We start from the raw sequence: 22,975 nt of genomic DNA, 5'->3' as shown, positions 1-22,975 counted from the left end.
CAGGCAACCTTGGTGCGCGGAACAGGGCCTCCTTGTCTTCCTTTGGTATGAAAGAGCCTTCACCTTCATCCTAACCCCTCCAACGCCATGCTCGCACCCTTAATTTATCCAAACTCTGCTCATCCACACTTCAAAATTCAACTCAGACCCCCGTACACATACATGGATGGCACCAGCCGAGGGAACACAAGAACTCACGGCAGCCGACCCTGCCACGCGTTCCCACAGCCCTGCTCCACCCTGAGTAGAGACGCTGGGCTTGAGTATTCATTCCCCTTCTCCCCTGGGTAGGTTTGGGGGTGATGGGTCCTAAATGGGGTGAGTTACCTTCTTAAAGAGCTCCCGGCTCAGGATGCTGTTTCCTGCATGTCCCACTCTGAGATGCCTCATGGGGAGCGGGCAGAACACCCGGACGTGGAACCGGACTGGGGTGCAGGGCTGCAGTCAAACTAAGCAGCTCAGTGGTGTTTGCTCCCTGAGTGCTGCACACTCATTACACTCTGTTATCTCTGAGTTTGCAGCAGTCACAATGCATCAAGAGAAATTCCTGAGGACAAAAGAATTAGGATGAAAAGCACTGGGGAGACCAAACTAAGTAAGATAAAAAAAAATTAAGGTTAAGAAAAAGTGTAGGCCTTGGGCTATACCCCCAATGGCTTGATGGCCACAGGAAATATACTACTGAATGTATGCAAATAACACAGTCTCCCCTGTGCGAACAGTGAGTCTGAAGCAGGAATTTGAGGCCCTCACTTGTTCCCCCAGCACTGAGGAGCTGCATCCTCTTCATCACATCGCCCTGTGAGAAAGAGTAAGAAGGAAGCAAATCCTGGGGCAGCCTGAGGACAACAAACACAACGACATACACACACATGGCCAAGGAGCAGGGTGTGTGTAAGGAGAAAAAAGACATGCAGTGGCCGGGGGAGGACGTCCTCCAAGGAGTGCACAGCAGATGGAATATAATATTGTATTATTGTAATATACATATCACATTCCATTTGACCTGCATATCACGTGCATTGTCATCTGTGTGACTCAGATTCTGACATGGGGAAAATTTCACTACCAGAAACTGTAATCATAGCTACTGTACTAGCATGAGGTTCCTCGTTTGGAAATCCTGTATCATATGATGTGTACACTGTGTCCTTTGTTGCTATCTCTTTGGTAAATCATTAAGTTAAATTCTTCTATCTCTTTTCACATTTCTGAACCGGGCCCTCAGACACTGGGCCTGGGAGCGTTCACACTGGCTGTGTCCATCACATCCCCGTATGGATCCATGGATTTAAAGATAACTGAATTAAAATGCTGTTCACAACTTCTGCTATGTAGAGAAGGATATTTTGACATTTTATTTTAGAAAAACATCATGGTTAAAGGCTTATGAGGCAATTCACATTTTCCAGATTTCCCATTAAGTCTAAATGTTAAATTGGATAATACAGGTTATTTCCTGAATTGCTGAGTTGTACAAAGCAAGTAGAAGTTCTTTTCTAGGGAAGCTGCTAACTGGCTCCCTTCCTGGCTGTCCTCCAGACCCTCTCAAACCCCAGCCAGCTCAGGTGACCCAAGCCACTCCATCCCCACCATGCAGCTGGGACCGCAGCACGAGGCTGTTCCCTTTAGTCTCAAATGGGTTCTAGTTGTTATGGTTGCATAATTTGGCTAATTAAATTATGGTTGCATAATTTAACTAACGAGTGGGGCGCAAAAAATAGAACTGTTACTGGGAAAACTTTTTGTAAAAGCAAAGAAGCTTAAAGAACTGTCCAACTAGTTGGAGGATAAAACAACTTTAATGTCTGAGGGGAAATTTTCAAAACCTAGCAAGATTCTACTTAGCCTGTCATACGTGTACCTTTGGGTTGCAGGTTAACCCAGAGAATTTTAAGCACAGAAATCACAGGGTGTACAAGGGAGGTGTGACTGAGTGAAGAGAGACACAGGACCACCAGTGTGCAGGATCCTTCTCAGGGAAGCCCTGTGCCTGCCCAGATGTCAGGAGATTCCCCAGCACATGCACACCATAGCATGGAGTGCAGCTTTAAACTGACACCATTTCTAAACTATTCTGGTGGGCATGAACTGCTGCCACCATAGCAGAAGGCATGGCAAAAGGAAGAGGATAGTAATTTCAGGAAACTGACTTAAACTCTATCTTGAAAATTCATCAATTTACAGTGGTATGCTTACCTGAATGGAGGAGCTGTCTGACTGTTTCTATCCTCTGTATTTTCCAGAATCAAACAATGAGCTACTGTTGGTTTGATTACAGTGGTGCCTTGGTTCACGAACTTGATTCTCTCCACGATTCTGGTCACAAACCACAGAATTTGATTCAGTTCTCATCCAACTTGGTTTGCTACTAGAATCATGGTGGTGAATCAAGTTGTGAACCGAGGTACCATTGTATACGATTTTCCACTAGAAAGAAAATGGCCTCAACCAGTCCAATCTCATATACAGATCCTTGGATCTCTAAGTTAATCTGAGTGGAAAACCACCTAATCACAAACAAGTGTTGCTCATGGACAACATTCACTGGAAACACTGGTTTAAAGTATTTTTAAGGAAGCGACCATCTACAGCCATTAGTTCAGGTGGCCAAACAGTAGATGTGACTCATAATCCCTCCACGGAATTCTGTTCTTTGGACATTCCCCCAGAACTTGCCTTTAGCAGTTCTAAGAATTCCACCAGCAGCCTTAGTCCTACAGATCAAACCGCATGCAGACCAGCTTCTCTCCCAGCCTCCAGCCCACAGCTCTTTGGAATTATCCTCTGGGACACAGTCATCCCCTCAGAATCTAGGGAGACCTTTCCAGGATCCATGGGGATACTAAAATCTGCAGCTGCTGTCCCTTACATCAAACGCAGTACTCATGTATAATCTGCACATCTTCCTGCATATATATATTAAATAATTTCTAGCCTTCTTATAATACACGACACAATACAAATATTATGTAAGTAGTTGAGCACAACAACAAGAATAAAAAGTCTGTCGGTGTTGGTACAGATGCAGTGTTTTCCTGGTATCTTAGATCTGCCATTGGTGGTGGATACAGAAAGTGTAAATACGGGGACTGACTGCCCTGAGTCGCTAATGACTCCTGGTTTAGTCACAGAGGTTGCCCAAAAGGCAATGCTGATGGATAGAAAGACTCCAAGAGGCCCAAGCAAAAGACACACGTTACTCCACACTGATAATGCACACAATCTCAGCTGCTACTAAGTAAGATACCACTGTGTCCATGGCCGCACAGAGCCCAGCTGCCCTCGGGGACCCACCAAGTCACTCACTCTAGTGGGCCGCGTTCTACCCACTCTGCTTCCCTTGGGACCCAGCTGTCCCCCTGAGCTCCTTTGCCTGACTGGGTCTGCACTGTGCACTGGAGAAGTGCAAGCCCTGGGGCAGCACCCTGGCACCTGCAGCATGCAACTCAGCCTCTGCCTTCAGAAACACTCTTGAGCACGATCCGCCTTCTCTATCGGCACATTTCCCCAGATTCACTCCTACTGCTGACCCCGGTGCCCATCTCTCGGCGGTCCCCAGTGAAAAGTTCTGTCACTTCTCCGCCCCAGCCAGCCCTCCAGAGAGGAGGATCATGACCTGATGGGGGGACAGGAAAGGGTGGGTGTGTGGTCAGTGACCGCTGGAAGACAGAGCTGCAGCAGGTACTGCACTGCACCAAGTAAGCTGGTGGGGAGGAGAACCCAGGCCTGGAAGACGGGCAGTGGGTGGGACCTGAGGGCCCCCAGCTCCAACAGCTGCAGGAGCACCGGGGACCTCTGGCACTGGGAGAGCTGGGCAGGGCCTGCTCCAGCTGAACTGTCCCAGATGGGCGTGAAAGCCGGAAAGCTGGGTCTTTGCAAAACCAGAGACTGCAATCATTCATTATAACATTGCCACGGGGGAGAAATGACATAGTCAGTGTTTTTATTTTAAAATCACCCATGTAATTTTTAATACAGGATTACTATTCGTACTCCAGGACACGAACTGACCTGAGATTTTATAGAGCGGACCTATGGAATACTCACATGTATCCTTTAATTCTGAATTGATCTTTGTAAGATAATTTGACCTCTAAGTAGAAGTGTCTAGGCCATAACAAAAATATAATTTTGTGGGGCTTAAACCTAATTTAAAGAATGCAGTTGGAAGTGATTTAAATGGACTCATAACACAGAAATTATTTTTGTCATTTGTGATAGAATGTTTTTTCATGCCACATAGTTGGCTCAGGTGACTTTCAATTCTATACTTGCAAGTGAACAGGGATGTCTCTCGAGTCTGCTTTCTAACAAAGAAAAAAATGTAAGACTGTATCATTAGCCCCTTTGGAATTGTCCATAAATCACATATGGGAAGTTTAAATAAGACTTTAAAGATGGAATTTTCAGCAGTTATGTTTCCCGGGCTCTGATGTTGGAATAAGACACATGTGAGTCACAAAGGAATATCCCATAATTATTATGACCCCCACAGAGTCTGTAATTATGAATGTCCCATGACACCAGGAAAATGCAAGGCCTGGGAGTGTGCACACATCCCAGTTCTCTTAGGGATGATTATGTGGACCCGTGGTGTAGTTCTTCTTCCCTGAAGCTCAACACGAGGAAACCATGGCACCAAGGTGCCCAAGGTTCATGCCAACCAGCAGAGATCTCAGTCGGGAAGGACTAACAGCAGCCTGTGAGCCCTGGGAAGGGCCTGGCAGCTTTCTAAAAAGGAGTTGCTGTACCAGGCATGATGGTCTATGCCTATAATCCCAGGACTCTGGGAGGCTGAAGCAGGAGGATCATAAGTTTGAACCCAGCCTAGGAAATTAAGCACCTTAGCAAGATCCTGTCTCAAAAATTAGTAGAATTAAGAAAGTCTGGGGAGGTAGCTCAGTGCAAAGGCTCTAGGTTTGTTCCACAGGATTGGGGGGGGGGAGAGAGAGAAGGAGAGGGATGGGGACGCAATTACACAAAGTGAACCAAACAGAAGGACATAAAGCTCTTGAGCCCTGACTCATCCATAGTACACCATTCCTAAGTGGTCATTTCTAGTTGAGTTTTCCACGGGACATTCAGTACTGGACGCTACTTTGACATTTTATCTTATATAATAAAATTCCTGTTGGATTTCAAAGTAAGAACTGTGAAATGGATTGCAATTAAAAATGCTGCTACATAAACATACAAACAAGTTTCTCATTATCCACTCTTCGTGTTTCAAACAGCAACCTATGTAACATTTTTAGTATTCTAATTACTGAGGTAAATGTGGGAAAGGTCACACAGTTTTCATAATTATACCAAGTCATTTCAGGCAGATGCACAAACTCTGGCAACTTATAATGCTCATGTATATATGAAATAAATATTAAGTCAGATATTTAGCTAAAAACCAAGTTTAACATTGGTAACTGCTTCTTAGTTCAGATAAGATCAAAAGATAGAAGAAGGTCTTTCATCTGGAGAATCTCTTTTTTCAGATTTCTTGAAAACTATAATTTTTCCATGCAGAATATGGTGCATCCTTGCTCTCCAAAGGAAGTCACAGCAGGTGACAAGTGGAGATCTTTATCTCCGACGTTAAGCTACTCAAGTAAACTAGTGTGGATGCCAAACAGATGAAGAGGAGGGATGTGCAGTGCGGACAGACGGGGTAAGTTCTGAAGCTTTTACACAAACAAAATGACCTCGTTTCTTGTAAATTAATGATTATATGAACTTTTCCTGGATACTTCCCTGATCTCTAAACCACTGAGTCTAAATGGGGCCACAAGACATTTGCGGTTCCATGGTGTTTGATAGCCGTGAGCGTCCAGGATGGGGAGGAGACCCCAGCTTAGTGGGAGTGCTGAGTAACGGAGGCAGACAGTGGGGTTTGTGCTGTTCACAGGGCAAGGGGCACGTGATCAACACCTGCAGGATAGGGTAGACCCAGCACTAGCAGGAGAGTTGGAAATGATGCTCCAGACAGAGGAGAGAAGCAGAAATGGAGGATATGCAAGTGGGTGGACAGCAACCCAGACACCTCCGTGCTGGAGTCCAGAACTGAAGGCCCCCGCATAGCCGTGAGTTCACCCGCACAGGTCTCGGTGAGGAGGAGCCCCATGGTGGACCCTGGCCCCGGTCAGACGTCGAGACTGCTAGCCAGGCAGGCCTCTGCCCCAGGACCTAACCGTGCACCTCTCAGCGGCCACTCTGCCCAGGGACACTCTGGGATGGGGGTCACGTCTACGTGCACTCATTTTCTCCAGTCATCAAGAGTTAGTGGGATGTCTCATTGCACTGAAATGCAAAAGCGACTAAAACCTCGGGGTAAGAACAATTTTTAAAACACTAAGCTATACAGTAACTTTTTGAAAAACTGACTCAAATGAAAAGGCATTACAAAGTTCACCAATGATTCAAAATAGTGATGAAATGTCCCTAGATTATTTAAAATATTAACTACAACCAATTTTCCAAGAAGACAATACATTTGGATTCCTAATGTTGATGCCTCAAATAGTGTAACACCATTAAAATATCTTACAACTGAATTACTTTAGAAATTAAAAACATGTTCTTCATACAACACAGATTGTTACATTTTGTGTCTAATACATTACAATGATTTACATAATTACTGTTGTTTTCCATCACACTTTCTGTCCTTACAGGTATTCGAGTTCATGGTATAATAATACAGTATTACTGGTGTCAGAGAACACAGTATTTTCTCTGAGTATCTTTAATGGTTCAGTGGGAGATAAAGTTAATTTTAAAGCTTATCTGTGATTCTCCATCACAGTGCCCACGAACTCCCCATGCTGTAGGTTCACCTGACACCTGCAGCTTCAGAACTGCCCAGCCCGCTGAGACATGAGAATTTAGTAGAACTTCATCCTATTTTCTTGCTCATGTGACCAGGAGCTTTGTGAGTTTTCTGAACTGCCTTGCAACTGCAGAGCCAGACATGGACATGAAGGAGAAACTGAGGCACCAAAGATGCTGTGAGCAAACCCAACCAGCTGCCTCTTACTCTGGAAAAGTCCCCGTGACAGAAGCCCACCAAGGGGCAGGACCCAGGAACAGTACTGCACTTAATCTTCCCACACTATTGCTGCCTGTATTTATTACTTTGACTTTGGGGGAACAGAGAGATGGCGTGAATGGGTGAAGAAGAGAGAATAAAAATCTGAAAGGCTGATGTACCAGCCTTCAGCCTATGAAATTGGGTCTGGAGAGGAGACAGCTCGACCCTCCCCAGCTCCAGACCGGAATAGAGACAGCTGGATCTCCCTGACCAACTTCACTTCTTCAGAATCTGCCACTGCCTATCCCTGGTCTGCTGACTGCCTCCTACTTCCTGCCATGAAAATTTTAATATGTCGTTAATAATTCATTTAATAAACTAAGTATCAAAATCGTATAAATGTTACAGATGCAAATTGTGATTACTTTAAATTATATATGACTATTTTGAGTTTAGCACTTTAAAATATGCCCTACTTTTTAAAAAAGTTATCATATTAAAAGTGTTACTCTTTTCTAACTACTAAGGAAACTGATTGTTATTCCAAAGAATACTAATAAAATTGAAAAGACAGATACTCACCCATAACCTCACTCTAAGCCCTGTGAGGGGCGGCCACGGCCTTCTCTGTCCCTGGGCTGGCTGGTGGGCAGCCCCCGCTTCCCGTGCACCTGTGCAGGCTGCCCTGTAAGTGGGCACTGTGGATGTGGCCACGGGATTTGCTTTGAGCCGTGGCACGTTAGGAGGAAAAGCCTGCCAGTTACAGCCAGAAACTTTAGGGGCAGGGAGTTCCTTCTTGTCCCTTTCAGCTTCTGTTCTGCTCCAGAAAGTGAGGCCCGAAAAGGCAGTTCCCTGTTCAGTGTGGACTCCAGAATAAAGACTCAGAAATCGGAACAAGCCTAGGTCCTCAAGTCTGGAATGCGATGGTCTCACGATGGTCAGACCCAAGACGTGTGTGCTGCTGTCGCTGCGGCGAACGCTGTTAACAAAACCATCACTAGCATCCTTTTTGGCCCCCTCAGCCCATTTCGTTTAAAAATATTTTCAAATTCAGCTTTGGATTCTGATTTGAAGCCATGTCACTAAAGCAGAGATCATCAACGCCAGATTTGAAGGATGTAATTGGAATGGAAACAGATTCCGCAACTGTGTCTCCAAGGAGATAACAATGGAAAACAGATGTTTGTCAATGAAGGGAGGAGAGAAGGTATGATGGCATGGACTATTCTACAACAATTTCAGGTGCAAAAAGAGAGAGTGGGGGTGTTACTGAGTGGTGGTCTACTCAAAGAAATTGAGGAAGGGGTGAAATGACCGCTCTCGGGCATGTCCTCACTAGAATCCACTCGCAGATGGGAAAGACGGTGCAGGATACCTCAGCATTCCCAATTCTTCCCAAGTTCTTCACTTGACTCATTACAAACACTTGGAAATTTGGAACTGCATTTTCTTCCAACTAGAATAAGTATCACTTGTATTTGAAGTTACTCTAATAATGCAGATTATACCCAATAGCTAATGGGAGTAGATTAAGGATGGTAGGCTATGGGTAAACATCAAAAGTTCTGAAGCTCAGTGCCAAGAGAAGGTGGTGGAGCTGGCACAGGGTTTGTGTCCATGCTCGACAATGTGAACATTTTTCTCCAGCAACTCAGTGCCATGAGGACTTGGCCAACTGTGCTCTCAGAAACACAAAGCGCCTTTATTATTCAGATGTAGAAGCTAACACACATCCAGGTGCACATGAGCACATCACACACAGGTGACTGACCCCACAGGTGCCCCTTTACCTCTTCCTCCTCCTCTTGCATCTCTGACACCCTAAAAGCATGTTTTACTCTTCCTACACAACTAGCAAAACCTGAAATTGCAACTGTCAACTCCATGATTAGCCTTTTATTGTTTCAGAGATGTCTGGAATCAGCATCAGTGTCATGGCAGGAACACACGTGTCCTTCTCAGCTTTGCCATTGCTTATTTTATGCTTTCTATTCTCAGCCATCCACAACCCTTGACAATTTTGTCTTCACTTGATCCCTGGGGCCAGTCCTCCATGCCGAGCTGGCCTCTGGTCCCTGGCTCCCATCCTCACCAATGCTCTCATCCCTAACCACGAACCGACTCCCAGATCTCTAAAGCTTGAAGACATTCAGGCATCAAAGAAGTATGTGCTCAGAGCCTGGAGAGAAAATTATGGCAACGGCAGCACAGACTACTCGCCTTGCTCTGTTTTTTCTCCTTTTACCTCAGTAATAGTAAAAGCTACAACAATCTGGTCTGGATTTACTCAAACTACCTCATACCAAAAAGACACAAATTAAGAAGATGTCACTGTCCCCTCAAACCTCCTTGGAGAAATACTTTGTTCTTAAAGCCAAGTCTGAGTAAGTGTCTACCAAGATATTTTAACTCATTGCAACTGTTCTATGTATACATACTATGATAAAGTTCAATGCATAAATCAGGGCATGAAGTAATACTTCTTTCTTATCATCATAGTGAGGAAGGGCTGAGATTTGGAAGGAGACTGAATCCCAATCTGCCATTTCTTGGTGTTAAGACTCAGGCACGCTAGCAAACCTCTCCTTATTCAATTTCCTCATCTCTAAAGTAGAAATAACATTGCCTACTAAGTTAGTGTTTTTGAGAACTAAGTAACATAATGTCAGCAAATTCAGAACCTTGCATGGTGCCCAAAACATATGTACTACTCAGAAAGAGGCAGGGTTTTCTGTCTATTTGCCTGTTTTTTGTTTTGTTACTATTGGTATCATCCTTATTAGAAATAGAATTATTTTATTTTCTCAATAAAAAAGCTCCAGAATTAAATATGTTACAGTTTATATATATATATAAAATCCTGATATTTTATCTTTTGATACAGATAAATGTATGGCTTTTATCCAATTCTTTTAAAGCAGTCTGTGAGATGAACTTTTTTAAAAAAATTAACTACAGATAAATATATGGTTCCACTACATACGAGAAGTACACAGCTCATATCATTTTTAAGTCATCATGCAAGTTCAGCAATACACTATCTGGTCCATACCAAAAAAGAGTTCCCCAATCAGGCAACCGGATGTCACAGCAATGCCACATTGGTCTAAATATTTCTAAGCACATCCTGTCAATGCTTGTACTTATTTCAGTCCTGGAACAAAAATTCACAAATAAGTAGTAGTTCATATACATATACATACGCCGAAATTATGTAAGTATGTATAAAGTTATTTAAAATTGCTAGTCATCCCAAAGATCTGCATCCAGTGGTGGGGCTTGTGTATGGGACTGTCATTTTACAATGAATCACCATTTCTTTGCTCTTCGTAACTTCTCGCATGTTCTATAACAGCTAGGATTCTGCAAGGACTGAATACTTGTGCCCTCTCACAATTCACATTAAAATCCTGACTTCCACCATGACGGTATTTGGAAGCAAAGCTTTGAGAGGTGATCAGGGGATGTGGGTGGAGCCCTGACAAATGGGATTAGTGCCCTCCTACAAGAACCCCAAGCAAGCTCTCACTCTCTGATGGCAGCTCCTCGAGGTTTTGGGGAAGCAGTGGGCATCAGAACCCCAATGAGGGACCTAGGCAGAACCTGACTGCGTCGATGCCCACATCTCAGACTTCAGCCTGCAGAGCAGTGAGCACTAAGTTCCCGCTGCTGCTGAGGTGCTCAGCGCAGGACACGATTCTAATAACACCCCAGCTAACCAAGACAGGTGCCTTCTGGGAGGAAGCTCATTTGGGCAACTAAAACTAGGTTTGGCGGATTAGAGTCCAGGCTCAGACAGGCCGGAAATGCACTCAGTGGAGGGCCGCCATATTTACTCTCCTTGCCTCCTGACTTTCTATTTTCAATAAGCTTACTACTTTCATACTAGAAAACATACCATCATTCCGAAAGTGGCATCACAGGATTTATTTGATTTACATGAAATACACATTTTTTTCTAAGATCAGTCTTCACACATCTAACAGTTTACAAGAAAGAAATAGGTGACTGCTCTTGCTGCACTAGATTCACGAGTGATTCAGGACAAGGTCAAATTTGATCCAAGAGTCATTTTCTTGTGTTCATTCTTTCCGTTAAATATCAGCACGTGAGCTCAGCGCAATGTTAGTCATGAGACTAAAGGCGTTATGCTTCAGAATACCTAGTCTCAGTCTTACTTAACAACACCTACGCTGTTCATAAGAAACAGGAAGGGCTTCAGATGTAACTGTGAGAAAGTCATAAACATAACTAGCCTGCATCGCTGTTGTCCACTGAGTTCCACTGAATCAAGCAAGAAAAAATACACTGTCAGCAAGGGTTTAGCCAGGATCTGTCAAACGTTGCCCTTGGAAGTCTTTGCCAAGAGAATAAAAGAGCAAATATTGGTTTCTGTTATGTAAACAAGTCATGCTCTTCTGTTCTACGAGCTGAACTAATGGGAAAGTAGACAGCCCTTCATGTGTGTGGGTTCCCTGAGACGAGATATGTTCCAGTTCTAGCTGAATATGCTTGATAAATGCATTTTGTTAAGATGAGCTACACTGACTACTTGGGAGAGGCATTCTGGCAATTAACACATCCCAAAGAGATCTTTCCCTATTCTTGTTTCCAAAACCCTTACGGCATAGACAAAGCCTTGAATATGTGGTGTGAAAAAAAAGAAAAGAAGCAAAGCACATCCACTGCATCAGGTTGCCCAAAAGTAGTTTGTGAAGATGAACTTTGAAAAAGAAATTAATTACAGATTAATATATGATCCTACTACATATGAGAAGTACACAGCTCATATCGTTTTCAAGTCATCATGTAAGTTCAACAATGCACTAGCAAGTCCATACCAAAAAGGAGTTCCCTAAGCAGGCAACTGGATGTGACAGGAATCTCTCATCTCGGATCACTCTGAACAAGTTCAAGACTTACTTCATACTTAGAGTAGCACCCCACAATAAATGGCTGCTAAAAATGAGATCTGAACACAATGAAATAATAAGCATGCTAACAAGCTATTTTACAGAGACTAATGGTTAAGCATTAAATTTTTAAAATGTATTTATTTTTCTAATTCATACTACTTATGATACTTGATACTGTTCAGTGAAAAACATAATTTTAAAATATGATCTAAAAATAAATGTATATACACAGTACCTGTCATTATATTCCCTAAAAGATCATTCCTCTACACTTGATAATCTTAAATAAATAAAAGCAGTTTGACTTCAAAAGTACATAATTTAAAATACTTATCTCAAGTGTAAACTTCGACATTAGATATCCAAATTTCTATAAAAGGAAACAAATCTGTTACCTGAAATAAGTGCAGAATAGATATTACATACTAAAGCATAAAATTAGCATTTAATTTTTAAATACCATACTGGAATATCCAAAGCAAATATTTAATATCATATTCATAATGTCTAAGTAATTAAAAATGCAGTTTCCTACCAGAAATTTGATCCTGACAAATTTGGCTTGCATGTATTCCTGTGTACAACTGAATCAATTTCACACTTACTCACAGCCGGGATCTGGGAGGTGGTCCGTTCATTGGTTTGATGTTGCCATAGCAACTCTGCAGCATGGTAACGCTCCAGCTCAGCTCGGCTGTTCAAAGCCTAGTAGAAATGGTGACTGCATCATAGGAACATCTAGCACTGCACCTTCATGGGCCCGGGTCCTCTGATGCCGCTCCTGGCCTAACATTTAAATCCAAGTAATGATAGTTGAACATTAAAACAACTGTAAAGTGATTTTTTTGTTGGAAAGAAATTTTAGGTGCCTATTTAAAATTCTTTAAAAGCCTTTTGGAAAAGAATTCGAACTAACTTGTATTACCATCAAGAATGGCAGTAGAGGGATTTAGTTTACTGTAACAATTAAGAAAATAATTTCCAGATAGACTATCTAGTCACAGTATTACACTTTCAACTAAAAGCTTCTATCCCAAATTGAGGCTTCTGATTGCTAATCATAGACGGTTCAGTGGCACCGCGCCTTGTCTTTCGCTGATACAATCTCACCGGTACAGCGACCATGAGCTTGGATTTGCTTCCTAGGGCTGCTGTGAAGGACCGAAAACAAGGGGGCTAAACACACAGAAATTTCATCGCACAGCTTGGAGCTCAGAGGTCCAGGCTCAAGGTGCCAGCACGACCTCGCCCTCTCTGAGAGCCCCACAGAGGGCGTCCCTGCGTAGGGCCAAGGTCCCTGGGCCCCCGCCTGCGCAAGTGTCAGTGTCATCACGGCAGCTGCGGCCGCTCGCAGCGCCGACTCCCGCGTGTCTCTGCTCACCTCCCGCGCTGGGCACCGTCTCTGAGTCTGTCCATCGTGGTGACCACGCCCACCCTCGGGCCCTCGTCGGAACCGGTCTGTGTGTGGAAAGACCTATTTCCTGATGCTTCCATTCACACATCCTGGAGATTGGGAATTCAGCATTTTTCAGGGGATTCAACTCAACTTAGTTCGGTGCTACTGAAAACCGTATTTACACAATAAATAACAATAAACATCTTATCAGGTCACTGCTTCATTCACCTAAGAGGAGAGGCAGCTACAAGTCCTAAATCGTGCTCCTTGCTGCATGAAAAGGGGACGGAATGGAGGCCTTTGGTGCACACCAGAAGATGAGGTGCTGCAGCCGAAGTGTTCTCTCACTGACGCCTCAGTCAAGGCCTTTCATGCGGGTCCCCAGGAGAACAAGGGACAGCACAGGACTCCAGGGCCACATGCACTCGTGACCGAGTGTGGAGGCTGGTAGGTGTCACAGGATCACAGGGCTGCCCTGCGATGCAGAGTAGGCCCCGGGAGAAATGTGCAGCAGAGGCCAGGCCTGGGTCATAAGTCTAGAATCCCAGCACTGGAAAGGCTCAGGCAGGGGGATCAAAATTTCAAGTCTACCTGCTCAATTTGCTGAGACCCTGCCCATCTCAGAATAAAAAACAGAAAGCACTGGCGAGGGAGCTTAGCGCAAAGGCCTTGGTTCAGTCCCCATTCTACAGGAAAAAGAAACAAACAAAAAGAGCAAAAGGCCATACCTCTTCCTCCCGTGCCAATCCCAAATAGTGCCAGGGCGGGACTGAGGTTAGGTAGGATTTCCTCCACCAAAAATTCCCAGGGCCTGTGTGGCTCAGAGGTCATCAGGCTGCTGGCTTGGTGAGCTGCTCTCGCTGGGGGTGACAGGGTTCACACGCCTAGGAAAGGGGGTGCCGTTCTTCTCCAGGAGGAGAAGTCGAGCCTGTGTGTGGAGTACTGAGCCCTAAATGCTTTTATCACTTTATTGAAAGGCCCCTAATAGTTGGATCTTTCTTTATAAAAACTGAAAACAAAATTTTAATAAGTGATTAGCCTGGTTATTCTCTTGATATTAGTTTGCTCAATTAATTCTAGTTTTCAGGTAGGCCTACTAAGAATCACATCTGTGTATCTGTCTATCTGCAATTACATACGTGTTAATCTCAACATGACAATCAAATCAAATAAAAAACATGCCTAATACTCAAGTTTTTTCTTAATCTATTTGCCCGTATGAGTAGATAAATAAGCATTTTAACAATTTCTTTTTTTTTTCCCATTAAGTTTATTGGCATATTTTCGGTATAAAATAGTTACATTCATCATTGGGATCTTGTACCTTTACCATGAGTATCTTGGTTCTTCTTTTTTTCCCCTTCCCTTGCCCTCCCTTCACCCCCTCCACCTTCCCTATTTGCAAAGGCCTTGTTTCCATTTTTTTTCCTTTTCTCATATTTCTTCCTTTCCCTTTTTTCCCTTCCCCTACCCCTCCCAATTCCCCTGCTCTTTTAGACCTTTTCTTCCTGTTACACAATATCAGTTTACATTTTCTAAATTACAATATTAAGATCTAGGAGATTACCACAGATTTTAAAGAATTTAAAAGGACATAGAAAGCATATTACAAAAATCTTTTTTGAAATAAATTTGACAACTTCTGAGAAGTACCTTGGAAGACAAATTAATGAAACTAACTCCGGAGGAAATACAAAATTTGAACAGCACCTATTAAAGAAAGTATATTCCTAGCTTGCAAAACTACCTACATGACAACAGCAGGCTCATATACATTTTAACTGATAAATTATATCAAACAATTAAAGAAGAAAAAAGAAGGAACACTTCTCCCCTCATTTTAGGAACTCAACATTGTGCTAATCCTAAAACTGGATAAAGATAATAGAAGAAAAAATATGAACATAGATAGAAATTTGTTTAACAAAACAAACTATTGGAAGTCAGATCTGGCAGGATGTAGAAAGTGGTTTTGTTATAGGGATGGCAGTGTTGGTTCAGCATTGGAAGATCCACCCCCAAAAGTCATCATTTTAACAGAGGAAAGGAAAAAGCCATATGATCCTGTCACTAGTTGGAGAAAAAGTGTTGGACTAAATTCTACAGCTGTTCGTGGTAAAAGCTATCAGGAGACTAGAAGTAGAACAGAAACTTCTCAACAGATTAAAGACATGTACTCCATACTTCCAGCGAGAAGGCCTTATATAAATGGAGAAGATACAATGCTTTCTCCTTAAGGTGGGGAACAAGGGCAGATATGCTTACTCTTTACCTGTCCATTAAACTTTGAAACCTAGTCCCCACCAAAATAGTCTGGCAATAAAATGACACAACTAGGATAGAATTGGCACGGCAGAAGCAAAACCTTTATATGCAGATGAAATGATCATCTACAGAGAAAATACTAAGAAATCTCTAGGAGCCCCTAGAACTTGTACTTGAATTTAGCAGGATTAGAAAACACAAGGTATATATGAAAACTCAGGTCTGTGTATACTTGCTATAAATGAAGAATTAGATATTGAAATTTAAAAGTTATGTAGGAGTACAAAGGACCTAGAAAAGTTAAAAACAAAAACAAAAACAAAAACAGTGTTGGAAGACGTTTAGTGCCTAATTTTAAGACTTCTTCTAAAACTACAGTAATCAAGGCAGTGTTGGTGTAAGGAAAGACATATAGATCATGGCAATAAAACAGAGAATCTAATCTAGAAATAGAACCACATATATATGGTCCACTGAGTTTTGAAAGGTTATTTAACATTAGCATTTTATAGAATATAAACTCAATTCAAGAGACGAGGAAGAGATAGTGTTTTCAGCAAATGGCACTAGAACACCTGGTATCAGTATATGAAAAATTAACCTCAACCCTTTATTTCCATACATGAAAATAACTTGAAGGGATCTATGAACCTAAATAAGAAAGCCTAAAAGTATAAAACTATAAGAAGAAATTATAAGAGAAAATATTTATGAATTCAGGGTAGGCAAGAACTACCTAGGATACAAAAACCATGATGTATAAAAGAAAAAAATTGATAAATGAGATTCCACCAAAATTTAGAACTTTAAATGACATCATTAAAATGAAAAGTAGTCTTAAACAGACCATATTTACAATACATATAACCTATGACCAGAATATATAAAGAATTCTTAGAGCTCATTAATAGACAACCCAATTAAAATGTAAACATAAGAAGATGATAAATAGCCAGTATAGCACAAGGAATGGTGTCCAACTCTAGAATCAGAAAAATACTAATCAGTACAATAATAAGATTGAATTATACACTCATTAGGGAGATGAAGTCAAAAGTTTTAAAAGCCTTGTCATGACTTTTTCTTTTTGTTGGATTCTCCCCCTTTGCGTTTCATTTGTCATGACCAATGGATTCATTCTGCTGGGTTTCCTGGGGTTGTGATCCTCATTGTCTTTTCCCAGGGTATTGTCTAAAATTTTTTGGAGTGCCGGTTTGGTATTCATGAAGTTCCTGAGGTGCTCTTTGTCATGAAAGTATCTTATTTCTCCATCAATTTTGAAAGATAGTTTTGCAGGGTACATCAATCTGGGTTGGAGGCTGTTTTCCTTTAGGGCTTGAAATACATCCCTCCAAGCTCTTCTTGCCTTGAGGGTTTGCATTGAGAAGTCTGCTGTGATTCTGATGGGCTTTGCTTTGTAGGTGATTTGTTTCTTTTCTCTCACTGCTTGTAGAATTTTGTTTTTCTGCTGGATTTCTGGAATCCTAACTATTATAGGCCTATGTGTAGATTTTTTTTGATTAAGGCTAGCTGGAGTCCTATATGCCTCACTTATCTGTATGTCAAGTTCTTTTCCCCTCCTTGGGAAGTTTTCTGCCATCACTTCTGTGAACAGATTTTGTATGTTGTCTGCACTCTCTCTTCTTTCCTCATTGACTCCAATCAGTCCTATGTTATTCTGCTTTGCATTGTCTAGCAGCTGCTGGATTGATTTCTCATGTTCCCTTACAATTTTAAAGCAATTTTTCTTTTCCTCCTCACTAATTGCAATCTTATCTTCTAGATGTGAAATTCTATCCTCACATTGGTTCATTCTGCTGTGCAGACTTTCGATGGAGTTTTTAATCTCTTGGAAATCTGTTTGTATCTGTTTTATGGATTCCATTTGTTTCCTATGTTGGCATTCCATCATGTTCCTCAGATCCTCTATTTTTTTATCTGTGTCCTCTCTAGATTTATTAATCATGTCTTGCACCATGAGCAAAATCTTTGCTGTTATCTGAGTAATTATTTCTGATTTCATTTTTTCCCAGATCCTCTTTTGTTACCAGTTCAGAGAGTCCAGATGGTTGAGTATCAGATTGTTCCATCTCGTTTCCCTTTGAGGTTGCTGTAGGTGATCCAGAAGTCTGTTTTTGAGACTTGTTTATGTGTCTTCTCATTTCCACAGGAGGGGGTGCTTCTGGTGCCCACACAGCTCACCTTCTCTGCCCTAGGAGCTTGGGATGGAGGCTGGGAGCTTCCTTCCAGGTGCTCAACAATTTCTTTTAATGTAAATATTTACCTATCTCCACCCATTATGTTGACTTTTCTTTTCTAAGGATCTCTCATAAATATCACATTCCAGCTTTGGAAAACAAAATTAATGGCGGTTATCTTTGACTTCAAGTACACCACCACAGTGCTGTTCAAAAACTGTTGATCATTTAAGTTATGGTTTACATCTCGATGGCCCCACCAAAGTTTCATGTGTTCAAAACGGGGGAGGGCTCGGGGGGGGGGGAGGGTGACTGGATCATGGGTGTGTGGTACTTATCAGTGGACTAATATAGCTAAATGTGGTGTTGGGAGGTGGAAGTGGGTCACTGGGGCATGGCTTGGAAGGATGTAATCTTTTCCCTGGCTCTGCCTTTCTCACCCCACTTCCTGGCTACCATGGGGTGAGCAGATCTCTTGAGCCAGGACCTTCCACCATGCTGTTTCTGCATTAAAGTCAGCCATCTTTAGATCGAGCCCTCAGAAACCATAAGCCAAAATAAACCTCTCCTCTTTAAAGTGCAGATGCCAGCATTTTTTCCCAGTGAGGGCAAAATGACTAATACACAACTCGAAGCAGAAGAATGGATGAATGCTCCAAGACAAGAATTCACAGAAAAGTCTGGGAGATCAACGCTTACTCAGATTTCTGCCTTTAGTTGAAGAAAGGCACAAGAAAAATTCCCAGAGAGGGAACCCAAAGGGAAATAAAAAGAGTTGCATAGAGTTCAAAAGAGAAAAAGTTCAGGAAGGAAGAGTCATACCACAGTGAATAATTTCCATTGCTTGTTGCAAGTCAAGGCAGCACTGACTTTGATCCATGATACAGAATATTCAATAAAGTCAAATAGTTTGCTTCAAACAGTAGAGAAACCTAGGTGCTCTGTGTGGTACATCAAGGGATATGAATGTGACAGGACTTTGAAGGAACTCAAAATTTTGAAACCTCAGAGGGCATCAGGGATAAAGCAACTTAGTTCTGGAACAAACACCAAGAGGGATGGGCAACAGCCCAGGGTCAGTGTTGGGGTCCTAGTGTTATTGCAGGGAATAGATGAGAAAGAGAGAGAGTGGGAGAGCAGGGAAACAGCTGACCCCTTGTGTGGTCTGAAATGAATGTGGTGTGAATGCACATGGACATTCCTGGGCATTTCTTACAGTAATGGGGGAAGGCATGGCCCTGGAATGTTATCAGAAAATATTCAGTGAGGAGTGAAAGCAAATTAACAGTTTATTTCCACCTCTGTGTCCTCAGATTCCATCTATGGGAGTAACTCAACCATGTGTAACTCAATATTCTAACAACAATCTAAATTTTACCCAAAGATGTTCCCAAGAATGTGAAAAAATAAAACATCATGAAATTACAGAAAAGTATGATTAAATGCTATAACAGCTATAGATAAGGGACACATTCCCCCCAGGGCTTCTGGGCCAGACAAATAGGTAAGAAGTCTCCCAGGGATGTGAAAATCGGGCCTTACAGAGTGTATGGACCAACGTGTCATAACAGGTAGAGGCTGCTGTGGTTGGATGCCCGTCCCCTCCCAAACTCATGTTGAATTTTAATTGCCATGGCAACACAATTAGGAGGTGGGACTTTTATAAGGTGACTAGGTTACAAGAGTTCCCGCCTCATGGGTGGATGCATGCCCTTCACCATCCTGGTCCTTCCTGCCTTCTCACTTTCTATCATGTGGTGGTGTAGCCAGAAGATTCTCAGCAGAGGATCATGGCATTGGACCTCTCAGCCTCCAGAGGTGCAAGCTAATAGGTCTCTCCTCATTATAAACTTTCCATTGCTGGACAAAATATGCAACCCTGACAATATAAAAGAGGAGAGTTTGTATGGCTCACAGTTTCAGTGGCTTCAGTCCATTGCTGTCTGATTCCAAGGCATACATAAACATCATGGTGGAAGGACAAGGAAGAGGAAGACTCCTCAACTCATGGCATTTAGGAAGAAGATAAAAAGGAAGAGCAGCAGACAGCAAGGGCCAGAAATGATGCCCAGAGTCATGCCTCCACAACCCTCCCAGACACACCCAGAAGTGTGCTGTAGTAATCTGCTATGTGTTTCACACTCAGTCTCAAGTATTCTGTTACAGCAGCACAACATGGCTAAGACAGACATGACAGGAGGATGAAGCTAAGCCTGTTGGTCCATCACAGTAGACAACTGTAAAGTACATTTTGCTCAAGGACATTTATATGAAAATACATTTGAGAATATTTAATCATGGTATAAAAACAAGACATAAAAGAATGAAAGAACTCAAAAAGTGTGGAATGCAAACCACAGTATGCCTGATGGTTGGTGGGATGCAGAGAAAATGTGCAGGACATGTTGAGTGTAGATAATGCACGGACAGAGAGGTCACCAACCCCTGGCAGAACCAAAAAGGGTGTTAGTGTGCTGCAGGACACACCAGTGGATGGAACAGATAAAAGTAAAATATGTAGCAACAAACAAGAGAACTGTTATGGACAGAAAGGATCGAAACACCAAGTCATGATCTTGTCACTTCTGGGCTGATGCCCCTGTCTCTCACATTTGCCCACCCACTGGTGACACCCTGTGGGTTCCTGTGCATGACCCAGATATACTTGACCCAGAAAAGCTCATGACAACCTTGGGTGATGAGGAGGCTCACCAGTACCAACACCCGCAGCCAGTGAACTTGCCCTCTGAAGGAGGAAGCACAGATCACTTCTGCTCATGGGACCCTCGCTCAGAGTTCATCCAGGTCCTCATAACCACATGATCACTATCATTATACCCAGCCTTGGGTAGATGCAATGCTCCTGCCTGCCTGCAGTCTGTGCAGTGAAGGTGAACTCACCCATGTCTTTCCCTTGCTCTTTGCTGTGTTTTTAATTAATTCAGTGAACCAAGTGATTCTATTTTAAGTTGGCATATGAGATCCGCCCTCCTGAAACCTGTAGGATAATCTGGCTGGTAGTGACTTTGGAAGCTAAATTGCATCAGGGTGATTTCTCAGACAACCATATCCATGAGAAAAACCACAGGAAATCTAACGAGCTTGGAGCATTAGATGCGAGCTGCAGACTGAAGTGAGACAAGGTGATAAAAATAAGCATGTGTTAGATCATAAAAGGTCCTTCCTACCAAGCTTTGAGGTGAAGAATTTATCCCATAGGCCATGAAGAATCCTTGAAGGATATTGGAAAGCAAAAGCATGACCATGTTTAGGATAATTCTGGAATGGTGAAGAGTGAATTGGAAGGAATCAGGATTAAAGGTAGATGGGACAGTTAAGAGAGTGCTGCACAATTCCAGAGAGAAACAAAAAAGTCTAAGCAAGACTCTTAGCTGTAGGGTTGCTGAGAAGGAAACAGATTAGAGACCATGAGTGGGGTAGACAAGGTGATGTGAGGACCAGCTGCAAGGCACCAGAGAGACAGCCAGCACAGCTGTCACTTCCGGGTGGAACAGGTGGGGTGGATGTTAAGCTCAATTTCAGCCCTAGGAGCTGAGCACCGGGAAGGGTCCACTAGACTGTCCGGCAGATGAGTCTGAAATGTGAGAGAAAGACTGGGCTGAAGATCTAGACAGGGCATTGCCAGGTATAGCTGTAAGACAAAGGCAAGGGACAGATGAGCTTACCCAGGGGACTGTGTATCATGAAAGCAAATAAAAAGGGAACAAAGGGAGTGTGTAAAACCTTGACATGTAAGAAAAGTAGAGATAAAACTATATGCATGAAGGGAAGCAGGAAAGAGGTGCTGGCTATGTCAAGGCATTATTTTGGCATTAAGAAAATCATGAAAGACATTTCTATATAAATGCACAAAGGATAGAAGCTACTGCTGCAAAGCAAGGACTTTCTGACACTGACAGTTACCAAATGCATAAAATATTAGGTGCATTTTTAATCATGCATTATGTCTGTGAATATAGCATTTCTCTTCCAGATGCACTCTCAAAGAGCAAGTTCATATTACCAGCAAAGAGGGAGAAAACTAATGCAATGCTTTTCTCCCACATGCAATAACTCATTTTCAAAGCATTAGCAGGGACTCAATAAATGTTTTTAATTGAAAAAGCAAATTCAGAAGTGAAGGCTAGCACTGGTAAGTATAATAAAATAAAGACAAATGATGATCATTACTTTCCTCTTGCAATTCAGTTTATGTCTATTACAGATCCACAGACATTATAGCTTAAATAAATCTCAAAGTGGCATAAATGATTCACTATTATTTGCCTTAGTTAAAAGTCATGACAGAATACAAACAGCACATCTAACAGCCCCAGCTGGCTTTTCTATTTATAATTTTGTTTGTACTCTAGCAGGTGAGAGAAAACTATTTTTATACTTTTTTTAGAGAACAAGAGAGTCCAGATTGAGGTCCAAGGCATTAGATCGAAAGGGAACTCGGCTTGGAAGGTGATCTGACGACATAACTCAAGCACGTGTGCTCTCTTTACCCCTGCGACTGACCGTGCAGCAAAAGCCAGAGGCTGCCGGGCGGCGCTGACCAGCAGGCAAAAGCAAAGTTGCTCTTCTTTCCAAGGTGGCACCACTGCCAAGCAGCTGTCGTCTTGGAAGGAGCTGCCCAGAGCTGTCTAGCAGCAGATGGGTGAGGAATGCTGTCGCTTCTGTGTCTCAGAGGCTCCACCCCTGCAGCCCCTCAGCAGCCCCGGCCCGGGCACAAAGCAGCCTGATGGTGTGCCCACCCACCAGCTGGCCCTGTCCACATGCTGGGGACCGAGCAGGCAGAGAGGACTCAGTTCCAGCTGCAGGCCTGGCCCACAGGACGCGTGCAGTGGGGCCAGCGAGTCTGCACCAAGGTCGCCAGTCATTGTGATGCCTGCACCCGAATCGTGACCCAAATGAGCTTCTTTTCAAGATCAAATTTATTAGGATCTGATGAACTTGTAGTCATTTTTTACTGTCTTCTAGAGAAGGGTGAGATGGTTTGGGTTTTTCTTTCCCTCATTTTTACACCCTGTTCATTATTTCCATACAGTGTTAGTGACCCATCCCCCTTCCCAGTACCCCCTACACAGCGCTTCCATCTCCTGCCCCAAAGGGACCATCATTCCCTCATCTGAATAAGAGCCAGCAGGCCAACCACATGCTCCGCCCTGCC

The 22,975-nt window shown here is 42.8% G+C and overlaps 1 protein-coding gene across 3 annotated transcripts in view; it reads right to left on the bottom strand.

Moving 5' to 3' along the window:
• The window catches only part of Myo16 (myosin XVI), a 531,552-nt gene that overhangs the window by 471,306 nt on the left and 37,271 nt on the right, over positions 1-22,975 (bottom strand). The window contains exon 1 of one of the 3 annotated variants that reach the window (XM_087193117.1): positions 12,476-12,928. The exons of 1 other annotated variant lie outside the window; for it this stretch is intronic. The gene's annotated coding sequence lies outside the window, so the exon portion shown is untranslated. Of the gene's footprint in view, positions 1-327; positions 1,359-12,475; positions 12,929-22,975 lie in introns of those variants that run through there. One more of the 3 variants, XM_087193118.1, reaches the window with a different exon arrangement.

The sequence above is a fragment of the Heterocephalus glaber genome, unplaced genomic scaffold (genome assembly GCF_053883595.1).
Source record: "Heterocephalus glaber isolate CG9 unplaced genomic scaffold, H.glaber_assembly_v1.0 deba00001579, whole genome shotgun sequence".
NCBI lineage: Eukaryota > Metazoa > Chordata > Mammalia > Rodentia > Bathyergidae > Heterocephalus > Heterocephalus glaber.
The sequence above is the reverse complement of the archived record's forward strand: the minus strand, read 5'-3'. Positions and strand labels throughout refer to the sequence as shown.